Consider the following 21174-nt stretch of genomic DNA (forward strand, 5'->3'; position numbering starts at 1 on the left):
TTTCCTAAAAAAAATTACAGCAGCCCACTAGATTCTTTATCAGAAAATGTTTTTTGTCCTGACATGTAATGCTTTACATTTTATTTTTTAATTTCAAATCGGTGAGTTTTATCAAAAAAATACGAGAGATAAAAAAGTTTCTAAACAAACTAAACTATCCAAATTAATTTTTTTGCATGTGTTTGATAAGATTTTTCTTTAAATTTCGTTAACAAGAATGATAGGGGTAGTTTATTTCAACCTTTTCCACTCATTTTAAAAAAGTGAAAAAATTACCAGAAAGTGTGTTTTCATAACAGTAATGCTTAGATAGACTAATTTTATTAGTCTATCTCTTTTCGTTTTCAAGATAAAAAATAAAAACATTATTTTTCCGCCATCTTTGTACCGCAATATCTCCCTAATGGTTGACTTTTGACCCAACGTTTATGAAGCAAACTACCCTTTATTTTGAACAAGGAATCACCCCCTGAAGTTTTTCGCATTTGTTTTGAAACACCCTGTATACTGTTTGAAAGACAATTTTATATTCTTTGAAAAGAGTTTAGAGATATTAATTTGTATTTCGGTTTCTTTGGATTAAAATTATTAAATTAATGCATGAAACAAATTATCGTTTTTTATTACTAAGATGTATGCCATTATTTGTTTATTTATTGATTGACAATTAACTAAAATAAATTTTCAATAATGGGTATGACCCCCTCTTGCTCTTACAACATCTCTCATACAGTTTGGCATAGATTCATAGTTTAATATTGTTGCTTGCGGTATGTTAAGCCACTCTTTTTATACTGCAACAATGAGCTCTGGGATAGAGGTTGGGGCTCTTTGTCTAGTATGAATCCTTCGTTTTAGCTCATCCCATAAATGTTCTATCGTGTTTAAGTCTGGACTGCATGCTGGCCATTCCGTAACCCGAAAACCGGCTTCTGAAATGTAATCGTGTACGATTCTTGATGTGTGTGCTCTCGCATTGTCATGCATAAAAGTGAATTCGCTTCCAACGCAGTCGACGTAAGGTACCACATGAACTGCTAAAATCTCCTCAATATACCTAGCACCAGTTAAACCTCCTCTCTCGTGCCGACGGTCGTCTCAACGGACAAAAACTAGGTCGATTCGCGCAGTCATAGAAATTGTACCCCAGATCATGCAGAAAGCACCTCCATAAGCAATCCGCTCCTCAATGCAGCATTCTGCGAATCGCTAATCTGGCCTCTGGAACACTTTTCTTCTTCGGTCGCTACCATAGAGGCATATCCTGGTCTCATCTGAGAATAAAACACATTCCCATTATTCTAGTGGCCAATTCAGATGCTCCGTGCAAAAGGCAGGCGTGTTTGACGATGAGCTGGGGTAAGTTTTGGACCAATTGCGGGTGTTTTGGGGGTCATGTTACTTTCCTTCAATTTTCGTCTTACTGTCCTCTGACTAACAGTCACTCCTCGTGTTTCACGGAGCTGTTGCTGCACCTGAATAGCATTAAGATGCCGATTTCTTAATATTGTTGACACAATAAAGCGGTCATCACGATCCGTTGTAAATCTCTTTCCACCAGTTCCAGGTCGCCTACGAAAGGATCGAGTCTCCTCATTTCACAGTCTTCGAACCGCTCCGCGTGTCATATGCAGTTGCCGAGCTACAGCTCTCTGTTTAAGTCCATTTTCAATTAAAGCGATTACTTTGGCAGCTTTTTTCCGTGATGGATGCATTAAATTGAAACACTAATCAAACAATGAAACAAAACAAATGAAACAATGAAAGAACAATGTGCAAATTTCGATTACAAAGTAACAGTAAAGTAGTAATTGCAATATTTGATAAGTTTTTTATTCTTATTATCACCACAACACAAATGCCTTTCATTTTTTACCCGTTGCTACGCATATAAACGATAAGTACTTTGGATAAATTTATACTCATATTAAAGCATGTTAAATTGTCTTTGAAACAGCTCATTTTTTTTCTTGGTCTGATAAATAGATTCTAAAGGACACAGTTAAAGTCAAAAGTTTACAGTGGGCCGATTTCTATGCACGCAAGTTTAGTTTTGACGTCTTTGATGACTGCACGCCAACATTTATTAATTTCTCTGTACTTGTTACGGCATCATTTAAGATAAAATTCAAATTGGATTTATCAAGATCTTATACTATTTTTTTTGCGTATGCTGTAAACTTTTGTCCGACGTAACATCCTCCAATTATTCTAGACCGCATCTTACAGCCGACAGCTTTTTAATCTTGCAAGGGAATCCTCGAGCTCGTGACGTTCGGTACAATACCCGTCCGGCCAACCGATATGAATACCGCCCATTGTAAAGACTGAGCTTAATTAATGTATCGGACCTTTGTTAAAAGGCGCTTTTTTTCTTTCTTCGGTTTTGTTTGAAAACAAACTTCAAGGCGAAAAAAGTCTGACCAGAACGTTTTTTTTGTTTTAGTAGAATTCTGTCCTAAAGAATAATGAAATAAGAGTAGTAACTAGGCTATCTGCAAATATTTTCTATATCTATAGGTATATATGTATATTTATATTTAATCGGTTTACAACGTTCGGCGATGTCTGTATTCTACATTGTTTTCTATCTCCCCATGCCAATGTAGAACGTAGAATGAAAGGGAGGAAGGGGGGGGGGGGAGAATCTCCACGATCTTACACATCTATTTTGTGTCCCCTTTTCTTAAGTTAAGATTCAATATTTTTTTTTTATTTTACGTTGTGAATAAATGTCGGTAGTTATTAAAATTATTATAAAAATATAAAATTCTAATAAAAATAGATAAGTTATAATAATTATTTATAACCATAAACATCGGATTCGCTACTGAAGCAGATAAGTCAAATTGATGCATCTAAATTCTTTGACAAGTAGTAAATAAAAGCAAAAATGCAAGAAAAAATATATAATTAGTTAATTTAAGTGAATTTCATAAATGATCGGTTTACTACACGTATGTATATTATATAGTCACTTACTAGTAAAAAGTTGTTTCATTATTTCACTCGATTTTTGCCGAGATCTACCGCACGCAACACAACCAACTATTTTAAAGTCTTTTTCGATAAATCGCGATAGTGTTACTGTTAATTTAAGTTCTGCCACAATTTCCATTTAGATTTACTACCTTTATACAACTATCAGTAGTAGAATAAATAATAAATAACATAAAATAAGCTCCGTAAAGACTGACAAATCCACAAAATTTCAAGTCAAATTCAAATGTGTCAAATGAATCGTCAAACAGAACTGTCAAGGATCCCCAACCCAGAGTCCTTTTTCCGCCCACCATGCATGAATACATGGATAGCATTATGCTCCTTCCTTAGTCTTCTTATTCAAAGTTCAAATCCAATATTTGTCATTTTCAATATTATTAATTTCCTCTAATATGACATATACATATATCATTTTCAATTAATTGAATTGATAATTTTGAGTTTTCTTTGACAAATTTGAAATTAAATTTTTTAGTTAAAACTGCGATTTTCATAGCAATATAACGTTAAAAACAAAAATAGTGAGACTCAGTAATTTGTCTTGTCTCTACTCAATAATTATTTTGAACAAGAAAGCAATCATGGTTTGCCGATAAACTGCGTTATAGATGTAAAAATTTATATTTTAAATTATAAAAAGTAGGTGGGTTAGATACAATTTACTGTAGATAATGTAATATAAACCTCAAAGCGAATTTTCTGATTAATAGCTTTGATTTTGACAGTTAAATTTTAATGTAACATCCCATAGGATTTTTTTATCCAACCACGAAACTTTTGGATCATATTTTTTATGTCTAATCTTTGCAGTTTTATGATTATTTTAGATTACAATAAATCAATGTACAGGATGGGTCAAATTCGACGCTTTTAAATGGAAACACCCGTTTCTATAGGAGATAGATAAAAACTAATATCGGTGTCTGGAGCTCAATTTTCATCAAAAACATGATGGTGAAAAGCGCACATCAATATCTTGTACCGTTTCGGAGTTACGGGGTGTTTTTCAAAAATGTGCATTTTTAATAAATCGCTGTAACTTTTTTGCTATGGAAAATTTTGTATTTCTATGAAAACATTTCCGAAGCATCTTTTCACGTAGAATTTAATGGTTTAAGTATATTTTTTTTAAAATTAATAATTTAAGAGTTATCAACAGAAAAATTGATTTTTATTTGGGACACCCTCTATATTTTAATTAACTGAAAAGAATTTAAAATTACCTCTCCAAAAATATAGCACACTTGATATTTTGTTATAATCCCCTTCGAAATACAGAATTTTTAAAAGTTCGCCACTTTTAACTAGTTGGCTTTGGAGCCCTTATTGATGATATGCCCTTAATGGAACTCGAAAACATATTTTTCCAGCAAGACGACGCACCGCCTCTGAACGCTGACGTTATCAGCAAATTTTTGCAGCCAATTTCAAGAATAATTGAATAGCTAACCAAGATCCCAGCCGTCGGCCGTCGAGGCCGCCCGACTTAGTGCCCATGGATCTAATCCTATGGATATATTTGCGGGAGAATAACGTTTCCTTATTCTTCCGTATAATCTAGACAAGAATTAGAAATACTTAGCAGTTATGAGAGGGTACCCACTGAGTTAATAAATTCCGCGAGAAACACCTGTAGCAAAATCTCATGTCTTGGTTTGCTATTTAATTTATTGTTATTACATATAATTTAAATGTGTTGATGTTGGTTAAATATATTTTAAATTGTTATAAAATTCTGCATCTCTCATAACAAATATTATTTTCGTTTTAATTGATGCTCACATCTAGATTTTTTTTGCATTACAGCCGGTGCCGTTCAAAGCCTAGTTATTTAAAGCGGGCGAATTTTTATATACTCTATATCTCGAAGAGGAATCGAGCAAAATATCAAGTGTGTTATATTTTTGGAAAGGTAATTTTAAATTTTTTCCAATAAATTAAAAATATACAGGGTGTCCCATATAAAAATTCAAATTTTCTGTTGATAATTCTTAAATTATTAATTTAAAAAAAAATATACTTTCTACGTAAAGAGGTGCTTTGAAAACGTTTTCATAAAAATAAAAAATTTTCCATAGCAAAAAAGTTACAGCGATTTGTTTAAAATGCATATTTTTGAAAAACACCCCGTAACTCCGAAACGGTAACAGATATCGATATGCGGTTTTCACCATCATGTTTTTGACAAGAATTGAGCTCCAGACACCGATATTAGTTTTTGTCTATCTCCTATAGAAAAGGGTGTTTCCATTGACCCACCCTGTACCTATTAAGAAATGCACTTAAGAGTCCATTTCACTAGTCCGAAAAAGTAGCGAGAAAATAAGCGTTCGGTATTTAACGTTTTATATAAAACTGGCTAGATATTTTTATACAAATGAAGAAGGAAATTAAAGATAAAGAATTATACTATATCCGTATTGTAGCACATTTTTAGACAACTTCTTTTTTTTAGGATTTTGATGGTTAAACACCAACAAAATATTCCTTATGTTTGGACTAAATTTTCTCCAAAATAAAGACATAATTTAAAATTTCGTTACAATACGAAAATAGATTGAAGTTTTGTGATTAAAATGATATATAATTTATATGGTTTGGTAGCAAATTGCTCGCTATTTTATAGCAAATGCTGAAGCTCTACAAACCTTAATCGAAGCAAGTGTGTTTGGAATTTTGGATGTGGCTTAACACGACAGGATCGGGCTAAGCCTTAGGCAGATTTCTGAAATATAATATGTATTACCTTCGGCCACATACCCGCTTTATCCGACCCCTGAGAGCGACCCGAAGGTACAACATAATAGTCTCTTAAATTGAACAGTTGAGAGTAGGTATGTTAAAAGTAACTTGTTACTGTAGAAAATTGCGTATAATTAAAAGTTAATTTACTACATCGACATAAACCCTTAAATGGATGCCACTAACTCGAAAATTTGCGACGAAACTTCCCTCGACGATTTATAGCTTAGTTTATCTATTTTTGGCCTCGGCAAAACCGCGTCTGTAGCGCTAAAAACCAGGAAGGCACTGAGACGAATCGGAGCGATTAATTCAACTTTAAGTATGATTGTTTTGTTTGTTTCCTGTTTTCTGTCGTTTTGTGCTCGAGAGAAATCGTAAATAAGCGGTTGTTCGGCGAATGTCCTGTACACCACGAAAGCATTGCTAGATAAAATGCTTTTAACGTTTAAACAAAATGAAGAAGAGGTCGGGGAATGTTTAAAAAATACTTTTTTTATTATACAGGGTGGTCCGAACTGTATTCCGGAAACTTCGGCAGCACATCCTGCAGATAAAAATAAGTAAAAAAGTTCGTGTAAATGTATGTCCTAAAATGTTTAGTTTCAGTGATACAGGGTGTAGAAGTTTCATTTTTATTTCGATTTTTTCTAAATAATTTCTGAAGCAACGTGAATATTTGGATAAAAATTAGTGTTTGGGAGTTTTTTGCCATGAGAAATTTGATTTTGATGTCAATATGGCTCCTACTAGTAGAAGGCGCCACCTACATATGTTTTAACTGTTTTGAAGCGTAATAACTTTTTGTCCGTACCTGTATAAAACTACCGAGCGAAAAAATATACATCTCTGTGACTTCCTACGTAAAAAATATCTCTTTGTAAAAATCGCTAGGAGCAACCGTTCTTAAGATATTTAGAATGGAAATAGTCAATGCATGTCATTATTGACGAAAAATAAACACGTTGAGTAGATAGTTATTTCACTGAAATAATAAATTTGGGAAATTTTTATTTTTTTAAATTGATCATAAATTTTTCTGTAAAAATGATGATAAAACAGTTTCTATTAAACTTTTAGCACAAAAACATTAGAAATTTATGATTTCAGTCTAATAACTATTTAGTCAACATGTTTAATTTATGTCAATGATGACAGGTATTGATAATTTCGATTCCAAATATCTCAAAAACCATTACTCGTAGCGATTTTTACTAAGAGACCTTTTTCACGTAAAAAACCTCGTAAATGTTTATGTTTTTACTCAGTAATTTTATACAGGTACGGACGAAAAGTTATTACTCTTCAAACCAGTTAAAAAATATGTAGGTGACGCCCTCTACCAGTAGGAGTCATATTAACATCAAAATCAAATTTCTCATGTCAAAAACTCCCAGACAAAAACTTTCTTCCAAATATTGGCGTTACTTTAGAAATTATTTGGAAAAAATCGAAATAAAAATGAAACTTCTACACCCTGTATCTCCGAAACTAAGCATGTTAAGGCATTTTACATTTTTATTCCGGTTTCAAAGTTTCCGGAATACAGTTCGGACCACCCTGTATATTTACAATTTTTTGTCATATAGAAGGTGAGTTTGCTACGATGTTCTCTATGGGTATTATTGTAATATATTTTAATTCCACATTTTAACATACTAATAAAAAGCCAAATATAAATTTAACATATCCCCTAAAGATATAAAAATTTCCATGTTTATAGTTTCGAAAAAATTCGTTATCCCAAAATTTAAATTTCAAATTTATTTTGCAAAATGTATATATCTATCTTACTTCTATACTCTAAAAACGTAGGTACTTCGTACTGCAATTCTTCATTTGAATTTTAAATAGCCAGGCAGCCCTTTTGGCGTTAAGAAAATATTAAAAATAAATATTAAAAAAATAATATGCACGCAGTATCCGTCAGAGTTGAAGGTAGACATAGATAAATGAGCTAAATCCCTCTATATTTCACTAAAATTTCAATCTTGAAAATGGTTCTAAAAAGATTTAATTAATTACTCTCATTTAAGAATTTATACTTTATAAGTTGGAGCTGGGAGTAATTTGTTTAATTTTGAATTAATTAATTAGTTAAAATTGTTGGAAGTTCATTAAATAAAGGCTGTAAGAGACAGTCAAAATAGAAAAGTTCTTTTGATTCGTATGACAGTTATTATTAAATTTAATGAAAAACCGTTTTCACCTGTGAGTTCTGCTTGTTCAGTAAAAACGGATTAAGTAAAACAATGTGTAGATAAAAAATGGTCCGTTTTTTAAGGAACTTAACTTATCAACCTCTAGAATAGCCTATTATGCCCTTTTAGTATTGAAAATACTTCTGGCCGCGTTTATATGGGACCCATCTTTGAAAAAACGACATGCTAGAGGCGACATGGAGTTCAATAACCTGCCTAATCAACTTGTCAACACGTAAGTCGATAGCTGAATAGAGCAAGGTCGTCCGAGAGCCGAAATGAGGTCTTATTAGTGTGGGCCAACTATTTTTTGGATATGGATGTTTAGTCTGGGAAAGCCAATATTATTATAAAAAAGAATATGCGTCAAGCACGCCTTCGTTATGCTCTTCCATTCTGGAGTACTTGTTACGCAACAAAATTTGATCGTATTTTCAAACTTCAAAAGAGGGCAGTTCGATATTTATTGGGATTGAACAGTAGAACTCACTGCCAGAATTTCTTTAAAAATTTCGAAATACTGACTCTTCCTTCTTTATTCATTTTTGAATCCGTTTGCTTAATCCATAAGCACATATCTGTTATTCCCGAAAGGCCACTTCACAACTATCCACTTAGGAATGCGGAGCACGATTTTTATCTACCAACCCCGAGCTCAGAACTAGTTAAAGGCTCAATATTGTACAATGCCAAAAAAATGTACAATCATCTGCCTTTGAATATCAAGTCGCTTTCATTCTTTCCCGCATTTCGCAAAGCTCCGAAATCATACTTACTGGAGAGAGCCCTATATGCGGTAAACGACTTTTTTATTGATGTTTAATCTTGAACAACTGTGAATTTTAAAATTTTGATCATCTCACACACTGGTTAAAAGTCTAATATTTAATATTTTATAATAACTATTAAGTGATTATAACCATTTCCAATTTTGAAATTGTAAAATTTTTATTGATACGTTTTTTTTTCGTGTTCTGCAATGTATGTATGCATGTATTTGTGATTCTAATGACGTAATTTTTTTTGAATTGTATGATATTTTTTTTTTGAATTGTATGATATAGTTTGTTTTTTAAATGCTTTGTCGATGAAGCTATTTTGGCTTTTTGTACAATAAAGCTTTATTTATTTATTTATTTATTATTTACTTGAACTGATTTAAGACCGAAGACTGTTTAAACAACTAACGGGATTAATCAGTTTTATGACAAAACTATTGGTTTGCCTACACTGAAAAATATTTAAGTAAACAAGTAAAGATAAGTGAAAATATTTCCAAAATAGTATAAGTCATAAATCTCAAAAATCTTTGATGATCAACAATTGATGAATGGTGCCCATTTTAAACAGAAATTTCGGATTATTAATACTTCATATAAATTACCTAATCATGATGCGGCATCTCTTATAGAAAACTGGGCTTTTTTAGAATGATGCCGCCTTTATTCAATGTCTTTATTCATTCAACACGAACTAAGACATGACACACAAAAAACTGATTCTCTTCGGTTATTTGTGTATTGGAGTATATTTTTGTCCGTTTCTCTTTTTTGTTCTTGGACCATGATACAGATCGGCAAACTGTAAAAATTTCTTTGTGTATACAAACCAAGAAAAAGTGCAAAAATGGTTTCTTTAAAAAAAAAGTGAATTCGAGTAACGATTTTTTGGTTGGTAGATTTGGTTTTGGTAATTTTTATAACATTTAAATCTAAACCACGAAGAATGTATTATAAAACCGAATAACGCAAATATCTCCGAAACCGTTAGAAATTATTGAATAAATTTAAATACAAAAAACGTTAATTTTTTAATTCTACATCTAAATGTGAAATAGTATACCAGTTGTAGCTTTTTATTTATCATTAAAAAATTGTGTGTATTAAGTGGACTTATTGTTTTGTATCTGGTTTTTCTAAAAATAAAAATTAATATTTAATTTTTAAAGAGAAAAAAATCGGATAAGGCGGGTTTTGTTGCAGTATGAATACTATGATGCATATTGCGGATTTTGCTACAGCAAGACCAATTTGCTACAACAGTCACCGCATCATATTTTCCCTGAGATAAACTGACTTTAATTTTTTAAGCAAAAACTATGTCGTCAAGAGACAATAAATGTTTAAAAATAAATGGAGATTTTGAAAATATTTTTCATTTTAAGGGAAGGCAGTGGTGTACCACTATTTTCTCCAAAAATATTCAGTGTAAAACCCGTATGGACGGCACTGGTGGAAATAAATAATGTACACCAAAAAAGATACTCAGAGTTATAATGGAAAAAGTTTATTTTTGAAAAAATTACCACCCTTTATCTCAGAAATTAAGATGTTTAGGACATACATTCATATGAAGTTTTTCTCTTAGAATAGGTCGAAAAATCACGCCCTTAAATATTAACATCTCATTAAGGAACACCCTGTATACAAGGTGTTTCAAAAAACATGTGCCATCTCTCGTGTGGAGATTCCTCACGTAAAAATAAGATTTATTTTTCGTATCAACATAGGTCCGATTCTGCTTTGTTTCGAAGAAATTTATTAATCACAATTAATAAAATTAAAATAAAAATAAAATTAATAAATTACATATTTTACCTAATTTATTATTAAATGTTATTACTATTAGTTATTATTACTATTAGTCCAACATAAAGTAATTTCAAATAAAAAAATACTGGTATTTAAGATAATTATAAAAAACCTAATTTTAAAAAGTTTTAACATCCTGTAACTGTAAAACTATGCATTTCCATACTCATGTTTATAGGAACTTTTTTTCATATTTTTTTGATGAGGAATCAATGAGTACATATTTAAAACTTTCGCAACTTAATCATATTAAAATGTCTAAAACTAAAAAGTCAGTGGCGTACATGCTTTTCTTAGAAAAATATTCCAGTGATAACCCATATGCACGTCCCTTGTGAATATATCAACACTTTTTTAGCTTTATAATACGTCCCATTTATAGTAACTTTTACCCTCAAAATTTCATTCGAAACACTAAAAGTACTTGGAAGAAAATTGTAATAAATCGAAACAAAGCTACGAAACAAAGCAGAATCGGACCTATGTTGATAGGAAAAATAAATCTTATTTTTACGTGAGGAATCTCCGCACGAGAGATGGCACATGTTTTTTGAAACACCCTGTATATTATTGGTTATTTTTTTAATTTTTTTTAATTTGAAGATGAATACATAATATGAGACGTCAGGTTTTGCAACCTCCAGTATGATATCATTGATTGATGTAATATTTACGATGATAAAAGTTTCAGTCATAAAAATATAAAAATAAAGAACCCAGAATATTATTGATTTGAATATCTATATAACGAGTTTCCCCTGTATATCATATACACTTTAAGGTGTAATCACGCCGGAGCCTATATAAACTACACCTCCGTCACCATTAAATCGGATTCCTCCTTGTTAATAAGTTTAATAGCATGCGAAGCGAACCGTTCTTTGCTCGGAGCAAAGACGTTGGAGCGATTTAGAGAACCGCTTCAGACTTGCAGCCTCTCTGCAGCAAGACTGACTTTGGCTAAGCCAGGGGCCTTTGCGAGAAAATATATGGGGACAGCGCCACCTAACTTAGAATATTACGCTAACGACCTACCTACCTCGGTCGTGCTTTCGTTTGCTAATAAATCTTTTAGATTGTGTCCTCTTCCTTAGCAAATCCTGTTTTCATCTTAATTTTATGATTTTTCACTTTTTAAAATGGTATCTTAATTGGTCGTGGGTTTAGGTACAAACATAAATTTTGATGAAATACTATTTAAATTGGAATGAACAGTAAGCAAGTTTTTTTTCTCTAATTGTAATTTCCGAAAATCCATACCTATTAATCTAAATGGTCTCGCATTTAAAAAATACACAAGTAACAAAAAAGATGACATAGAAGAACATTCTCATTTCTAAACAACGTTTATCAGAAACTCTCAGCAAAATGGGCGTCCCAAAGATTTAACTGAAGCAACTATTCCGGGTGCATCTCGAAAGTGGCTCACCCCTATAACTTCTTTAATTTTTCAGATAAAAAAAAACACATTTGGTATGTTGGTTATGACATAAGTTAAGATTTATTGATATATTCAATTGTTTTTGGTCACTTCCTGTTTCACCGGAAATGACCACTTTTGATTTTTAAATAACACCCTCGGTATATTTCTACTTTATTTGAGAGAAAATGACAATCTGAGTAGAATGGCATATGTCAACTTTTGACATTTTCGCTTTAACAAAATCGCATTTAAAATTTCAATCTAGAGTGCCATTGCTATGTTAAAAGCACAAATTTTGAAAATAGTCTTGGAAAAATAGATTTGATCTAAAGTTAATAATATATAAAAATTAAATGCCACTAATAAAAATTGCCACTAATAAAAAAGGCCTAAAATAGGGAAGAATTAGGACATAACCCCAAAAATTATGTCAAATCATCGAATTTGACATTTGAAAAATTATTTTCACATTTATTGTGTCATCTGTTTGACAATTTGAAATTGGCGCGCGGAGCTTGCCGACCAACCTGCGCAATATCATACCTTGTATTCTTTGTATCATGGGTTCGAATCCTAGAGCCGACAATTCATCAGCTGGTTATTTCTAATAAAATAAAAATAGTTTGGGTACCTAGATCGACTCAGCCTTAAATGAGTAATGTACGTCTGTCCGTTCTGAGGCTACGGGGTATCCGTGAGAGGGGAAACGATATTCTCTCGATGTTTTTCGTAAAAAATTAGACGACGCGTCCCATCAATAAAAATTCGACAAATTTGCAAGTAGCCAATAAAATGAGTGGGCGGAGCGATTTGCAGTGACGTACTCGTCAAGTCGACGTATAAAATATATTGCTGTTTATTTAAATGTTTTTTGTCCGCATTCCTTTCATAGACACAGATCCAGCAGACGAACTGTACTTGGGATTCACAATCGTGAGGTAATAATAAGCGGGTGAAGCGTAGTGCTAGCCACATTATCTTCCTTGTATACCTTGCTTGGCAAGCCGTACTGCTTGGCAAGCCGTACATGGCTAGCCAGGTACATGGTGCTTGTACATGGCAAGCTGTACCTTGGTACTCCCAAGGCGTTAAATACTTACGGCTTGAATATAGGGGAGCTATTATTATTATATAGTAATTTCCGGTGAAACAGGAAGTGACCAAAAATAATTGAATACGTCAATCAATCCTAATTTATGTCATATACTAACGTACCAAATCTCGTTTCCTTATCTGAAAAAATAAAAAAGTTATAGGTGTGTCGCTTTTTGAGACGCACCCGGTATTTAATTTAATTTATAAGACCTCTAACAAAAAGTGTAAGTAACAACAAGAAGAAATCAGAACTAATAACTAAAAGGGTATGTATATTGACAGTACATACTTAAGTGCCAGGTACTTATAAATACATACAAGTAAACATATAGCTCTCTAAAATTTATTTCCATTTATTACCACGCTTACACTAAATGATACTCCATACACTTGTTAAGATTCCTTGGAGTTTAGCAAATCTGCGATGACTAACTAAGTACATAATATAAAAAATACATCTGGTTGGCAGATGTTTGTTTACGGCTCGTTTTAAAACAAACACATTTGCTCCTACAAGAGTGTCATTATCGGATTTAATCATTATTTTTTGTTTTAAATCTGTTTATGGTAATAATATTAAAGAAAGCGATGTAATTCATCAACAAATAAACTGTAAATTTTTTAAACCTGTAAATTTAAAAAATGTCTATATCTATGTGGCGGATTCATCTATCCAAAAAAATCCTTATGGGTTTTTCGCCACTGCACTGCAAGAAAAATCTACAAAATAAAATAGTTATTTTTTGTAAACACTTCTGGCGTTAAACCTAAACGGACGCTGCTTGTCAGAAGTTGTGTTTACAGTTGTATTTTAAGTTGTGTTTTTTTTTATATAATGTCATTTTAACAGAACGTCAACGATTTCTTGTAGACGTATCTGTTTTAAAAAGTAAAGTGTTCTCGAATAGTTCAATCTAAATATTTTAATTAGTTTTTTTTCTTGATTCTTCATATTTTTTTGCTTCTGACGACGGAAAGAGAAAACTTTCCGAAACGGTAAGCATTTTTTTTTCTTTGTTAGGCAAATTTTTATTACTGTAAACACAACTTCTGACAAGCAGCGTCCGTTTAGGTTTAACGCAGAAGTGTTTACAAAAAATAACTATTTTATTTTGTAGATTTTTCTTGCAGTGCAGTGGCGAAAAACCCATAAGGATTTTTCTGTAAATTTACTTATATTTTTTCATTATAGGCAACACGACAGTTTTATGGTAAACCTGTATGATCTTGTCAGTTCTGTAAATTATTTTAGAGTACAGTTGGAAGTAAAATAAAATTCTAATTCACCACATTAAGGTGCGTACAGACGAGACAAGAGCTAGACGAGAGCGAAACGAGCACGAGACTGCTTCCATCCGTTTTTTGAGAGACGCCTGCCACGAGCCAAACGATATTAATTTAATAGATTAATTAGTTAATTGCAGTTCCAATTAGAGGCGTGTATTTCGTGAACGAACTAGTTCCAGAGAACTATTCCGACCCCGGAATGAAAGGAACTCGTTCCCAGTTTCTCAAAGAACTAGTTCCTCAGGACCTATTCCGAGATCGAAACTGTGAGCGATATATAATAATATCGTAGCCCGATGCTAGACAGGAGTGGGGAGTGCCAGCCGTATGTTATCGGATCCGGACCTAGAGGAACTAAATAAAATACTAGTTTACGTACGGATCGGCCAGCGCGAACGTATCCTGATGCTAGGCGGGAGTGGAGAATGCCAGCCGTGTGTTACCTGTACCGGACCGAAAGGACTGAGAAGAACTAGAGGAACTAATTAAAAGATTAGTTCACGGGAATCTATTTAGTCGGCAGATCCGAGATATAATACAAAGCGACGACGATGGATTCGGCCTTTTCTATTGCCATAGCCGGCGTAATTACCATAGAAAATTGTCGTGGATACTGTTTTTGATTTTTAGTTTGTTTTTTGAATATTTTATGGGAATGTTTCACTTTAGGTCCCTAAAATTAAGAAATATCTTATAAAACAAATATATCTTATAATTCTGAATTTTTAGACAACTACAAAACGCTTGAAGTGGGGAAAACTGAATTTTTTCGTATTATTTGCTCCAATTAATTTGTGATATAGTTTTTTAAACTCTGATTTCAGTTTCTTTTTTATTTATTTTTATCTGCAATAAAACTTACTTATATGTTTTTAACATACGCAATTGCACGTCTCGTTAAATTTCGTACATTATGAAAATTATACAGATCATACTGTAAATAGTTCAGACTGACAACGAAAACCATTAGCAAGCAACGGGGATGCCAATATTAGTCGAGAACTATTGTTAACTAAAGACCTAGTTCAAGGAACTATTCCTCTAGAGGAACTAGAACTAAGGAACTAGTTCCTCCCAAGAAACTAGAATTCCCACGTGTAATTCCAACTCCAACTTTATTCAGTTTTTAATATTTAATTTTATCAAATTAATTTAACGCCAATCTTTTGTTAGTCTAAAAATAACTTTTATTGAATCCCAGATATTCACATCACGTCACAAACATAAAGCGACTGAACATATTGGTAATAAAAGAAATTTAATTCCACAGAAGCTGTTTCGTAAGGCGATAATTTTCGAAAAAGGTCTTTTTCCCTCTGACTTGTTCAACTGGAGAAATCCAGAAATCTAAAACGGGACTTACTGTCACAGACGCGTCCTTTTCAACGCTGATCTTTTTATTATTTGATTTGTTCCGAGGAAAACTTCTCGTTTTTATTAAATCTTATAACTTACGAGTTTTCTGTATTAGGATCAATACTTAAGAGCAAGAAAAATTATATATCGCTATCCTAAGACAGTATACAGGGTCTGAGCGTATACTATTTTGAGCGTGCATTAGAAGTTTCTAGAGAACTAAAATATCTATAGATCGGAGATTTTTTGCACATCACTGATTCGCAATTAGATCTATCGATTTGTATCAATAGTATTTTTAATATGGCGGCACTACCGGAAATACCGAAAGTTGACAGTAACTTTCTTATTTTAAATGGGTACCCTCATTTTTTATTACATATTTAAATTATCTGTAAAATTTTATGAATTTTTATGCCAAACACTCTACCGGGTGCGTCTCAAAAGTGGCTCACCCCTAGGTATAACTTTTTTTATTTTTTCAGATAAGAAAACGAGATTTGGTATGTTTGTATATGACATAAATTAGGATTGATTGACGTATTCAATTGTTTTTGGTCACTTCCTGTTTCACCGGAAATTACTACAACTTTTGATTTTTAAATGGCACCCTCGGTATTTCTTTACTTTATTCGATAGAAAATTACATTCTGGATAGAATGACATATCATATGTCAACTTTTGACAAGCTTGCTTACTAATAAATCTATTTTAAAATGCAATCTAGAGTGCCATGGTTATGTTAAAAACACTAATTCTTAATCAAGGAGCCTTGGAAAAATAGATTTGATCGTCTAATGTTTTTAGTGTCTTGTCCTAGCCAGTTTGAAAATGCTCAAATCGTATTTTTAATCATATCTCAATTTGTTCAAATGGAATGAGGGTGACTCATTGGCATATTTGGAAAAAGCATTTTTTTACGAATAATTTGATACTACACACATATTTCGAGTCAAAATTTCGTTACGAGCTGCAAGTTATAATTTGAAATAAACCATATATGCGAAAATGTCGAAAGTTGGCATATGATATGTCATTCTATTCAGAGTATTATTTCCTATCGAATAAGGTAAAAATATACCGAGGGTGCCATTTAAAAATCAAGTCAAAAAAAATTGTATTGCCTAAACGTCAAATTTAGTGATTTCCACAGCCAGTGTGGCAAAAAGAGAAGACATATGGGTATCTATTTCAAAAATTAAATTGTTTGAATGTTATATAATATTGGACGTAGGCTGTCGTGGAATTGAGGGATTAAAAAATAGGTTGAGAGGTAAATTATGTCCCTGGAATTTATTTTTATTCCAAAAATACGTAGTAGTTCTATATTCACGGAATATAGCGACACCGTGTATAGAGTAGCGAGACTGAGCAACATATACAGGGATACTACAGCAACTACAGTGTTGATTGAATGATTCTTTGTTAAAAATAGAAAAAAAAAACACTAAACAGTCTTTATCTCATAAAGAGATCCTCCCTCCTTATCATCATAATCATCATCATTTTCAGCTTCTTCCACCATTTCCAATTATGGTGTGTAGCCTCCCTCACATATTTAGATACTCTCTTTGTAGTTGGGTACATTGTTGTCTATTGTTGGCTATGGCCCTCCCAAAATATATAATATGAAGATATTTCTGCTAATTTCCTAATATCATGTTTCCATCTCAGATTCTGTCTTTTTCTAGGACTCTTAATTCCTCGTGGGTACCATGCTGTGTAATTTTTGTGGTCCATCTCTTGTCCGTTTTTCTTGCCAGGTATCTTGCCCATTGCCATTTGTGAGATTTGACTCTGTGGATGACATCTATCACTTGGATCTTTTCTCGTATCCATTTTATTCTTTTACGGTCTCTCTTGGTTATTCGTAGCATATTTCGTTCCATTGAGTGTCGTGCGACCTGCAGTTTCCTTATAATGTCCGTTTTAAGTGTCCAGGTTTCGCATGCATAGGTCATGACTGGTAGTACACATTGGTCGACTTTAGATAGAGTGGTATTCTAGATTTAAATATGATTGAGTTTCTTCCATAATTACTCCATGCTAACATAATTCTTCTGCTGATTTCTGGTAGTAGAGATCCCGAGCTGTGTATTAGTTGTCCCAAATATATACATTCTTCTACTATTTCCAGTGTTGTGTTATTTATTAGAATGTCTTTTCTTTCCACTAGTTCGTTATACGTTACTTTAGTTATTGCTAAATTAATTTTGAGACCCACCTTATTACTGGCTGTACTTAGTTCATTAATTTGTGCTTGTAGTTCTTCAGGACTATTGGCAAAAAGGCAAAAAAGTTATATAAAAATCTATTCTATTCATCCATTTCATATATACCGTACAAAGTTTTCAAAACTAAGTTTCAATCATACCGACATCTCCTTTCAGGCGAAAACCCATTGAAAACTTTTTAATTACCATTTAAAATGAATCATGTCGAATCTATAGAGTCGGCGTTTATTTCAACTACCCATATTTCATTCTTTGCGGCATCGGTTTATTACTTTTAATTTCTTTATTCGTCGCCAGACCTACCGCACATAATACATCGTACCTCTCAGAACTCATTACATCATCCTTTATGCTTAGCGGGGCGTAAATACATATTATACGTTTATACTCTAGGACAAGGGTTGGGTAAACTATTTTCTATTTTACTAAATTTATTACACATTGATACAACAATGTTTATCGATCGCCTAATGTTTGTCGATTTTCAGAAAGTATATGATAGCGTCCCTATTACCAACATTAGCGTAACTAGCAATTTATCCTGGGCATAGGGGGGCCTGGGGTTGAGCCCAGGGGGGGCTTAGGGCTTTTGTTTTTTTACAAATGAAAAATAATTTTAAAAAACACATTTTTTTCAATAAAACGTTTACATGAATTTCTCTATCAATAAATTTCATAGACTTGGTTATGAAACCGTGGTCCCGTAGATTACTTAAATACCTACCAATTTTCTAAAAAAATAATAATTAACACATTTTTTGAACACAACAAAATATTATTAACTAAACAAAACTAGAAAACGTCATTTTTACTGCATCACAAGCAAATAAAAATTAATACGTAGCCAAGAGTCATAATTCAGGATTTCTCTGGGGGTGCCCAGCAGTATCTGGGGAGGCCTGGCACCCCTGTAGTTACGCAAATGATTACCAAACTATGTGAATCTCTTAAACTAACCAGATTAAATCACATACTTATAACTGCAATACAAAAGATATACAAAAATTCTTGTTCCTCAATAAAAACTGGAAATAAAATATCAAAACTCTTTAAAATATCAAAAGGATTATGACAAGGGTGTTGCCTGTTACCAATTTTGTTCAACATATACATCAACCAAGTTTTAAAATAGTGGAAAAGCAGGTGTAGAGGCATGGGCATACCAATAAGTGAAGATTCTTGCTTATACATTTTGCAATTCGCTGACGACCAGGTTATTTGTGCAGGAGACAAAGATGACTTGGAATATATATGACACGAAAACTTAAAGAGGAATACCACGTTTGGGGACTGGAGATGAATGTCACAAAAACTAAATATCGCTGCGTTGGACCGGATCAAACAGTAATAAAACTGGATAAATAATATATACAAACATGTAACGAAGACAAGTACCTAAGCGTTACTTTCGATAAATCCGGGAAAGACGACAACCAAATAAGCTCGAGAATAGTCAAGGCCAGAAATGCAATAAAATGTCTGAATAATATACTCTGCAGTAACGAAATAGGTAAAGACAAAACACTAAGGATTTATGATGCGATAGTCAAGAGCAATCTGTTATTTGGGGCGGAAACATGGAGGTTAACGGAGAATAAGAAAAGAAAATTACTGGCTGTAGAAATGGACGCGATAAGGAGATCAGCACGAACATCAAGGCTGGATAGAGTACGAAACGAGACAATCAGGGACAACATGGATAGACAGAAAACTATAGTAGAGGGAATAGAGAGTGCCCAACTGGTATGGACATGTGAGAAGGATGGACAACACGCGACCGCCTCAGAAAGTACTAAACTGGCTTACAAAAAAGAGAAGGAAACAATGAAGGTGATGAGCTCAAGGGAACTGCGTGACGGAGACTGGGATGAACGAAAGCAATGGCGACTTGGCATCGCACAATGTCGAAGGACGTTTTAAAAGCGATTCTTATGTATTTATGTTCTATATGTTATATGATCAAAATCTTCCGATGTCACGATGTATACAACAGTATTCATGTAATACACACTGTGTAATTTATTTGCACATCTCTTGAAAGATCCCCTGGGATTTCAACCATTTTTGATGCTTGAACGTTATTTTAAAGTTTATTTTGTTGCTGTAATACTTACTGCCGTTACTCGCTAACGAGTATTTGACACGCATCAGAAGCCGGTCACGCAAGGCGTTTTCTTTCATGAGCTTTTCTGTGACTGAAAAGCCCGATACGTGATGTTATCTGTCTACCGCACTCCAGACACTCAAAAATCTCATTGCTTTGTTGCCTCTTTACTTTTTGGTTGTCGCTGTTAACTGACTTTACAATTCTTCTCAATTCCGTTCTATTCTGAGCTGCTTCTTCCCACTCATTCTGCTTGTTAATTCCCTTCAAGTTTTCGTGGAAAATATCCTTGTACCTTTTGAGTTGTCCACCCGGCCTCCTCTTACCGTCTACAAGCTCATCGTAAAGCAGAGATTTTGGTATACGGTTTTCTTGCATTCTGCAAGATACAATTTGCTTAATACAGCTACACAGATAAACAAAAATTGTTGAAAAGTCGATATACATTGTACAGTTAAATTCAAGTTATGAATTGATGATTAAGGGTATCAAATATTAAATACAACAGTCACTATTTTTTTTTCTGAATTCAACAGTTACGAACCCAACCCTGATTACAATACATTATGTTTGCTCGCTGCTTTTTTAATCATAGAACAATAAATGCACTGATTTTATTTCTTTTCATCGAACCGTCAACACTTTTGATTTTGATTGGTGTGAAACGCATACCTATTGCATTATGGTAATTTGTTGATAGAACTGCATATAAAAGATGTTATTGTAAAGACTTTAGATGAAAGAAAATTCTAGGATCATTGTTATTGTTGAACTGGAAAAGGAATTAGAAAACGTCTAGTGTGTTTTTTTTGAATAATGATTTTGGTTGTTTTTGAAATATTAAAATAATATGATCTGAATTACATTATTTAAATAATTGTAAAGTTAAAATTGTATCACTGAAATATTATTACACATAATTATCGCAGTAATTCAAATCCTGACACAATATCCTTCCCGATTTACATACTTCGCACAAAACCTGTTATAGGTAGAATAACCCAGACTTAAACTCATTTAGATTAAAATTATTACTACTGCCATTACTCGCTGACGAGTATTTGACACGCATCAGAAGATGGTGACGCAAGGCGTTTTCATTCATGAGCTTTTCTGAAAAAACTGTGAAAAAGATTAA

At 32.9% G+C, this 21174-nt stretch overlaps 1 protein-coding gene across 4 annotated transcripts in view; it reads right to left on the bottom strand.

Moving 5' to 3' along the window:
* LOC115880989 (tensin-1-like) overlaps positions 1–21174 on the bottom strand; it is a 458204-nt gene that overhangs the window by 288799 nt on the left and 148231 nt on the right. The window lies entirely within an intron of this gene.

This window comes from Sitophilus oryzae, unplaced genomic scaffold (genome assembly GCF_002938485.1).
Source record: "Sitophilus oryzae breed Bouriz unplaced genomic scaffold, Soryzae_2.0 scaffold_1107_pilon_pilon, whole genome shotgun sequence".
In the NCBI taxonomy this organism is placed as follows: Eukaryota; Metazoa; Arthropoda; class Insecta; order Coleoptera; family Curculionidae; genus Sitophilus; species Sitophilus oryzae.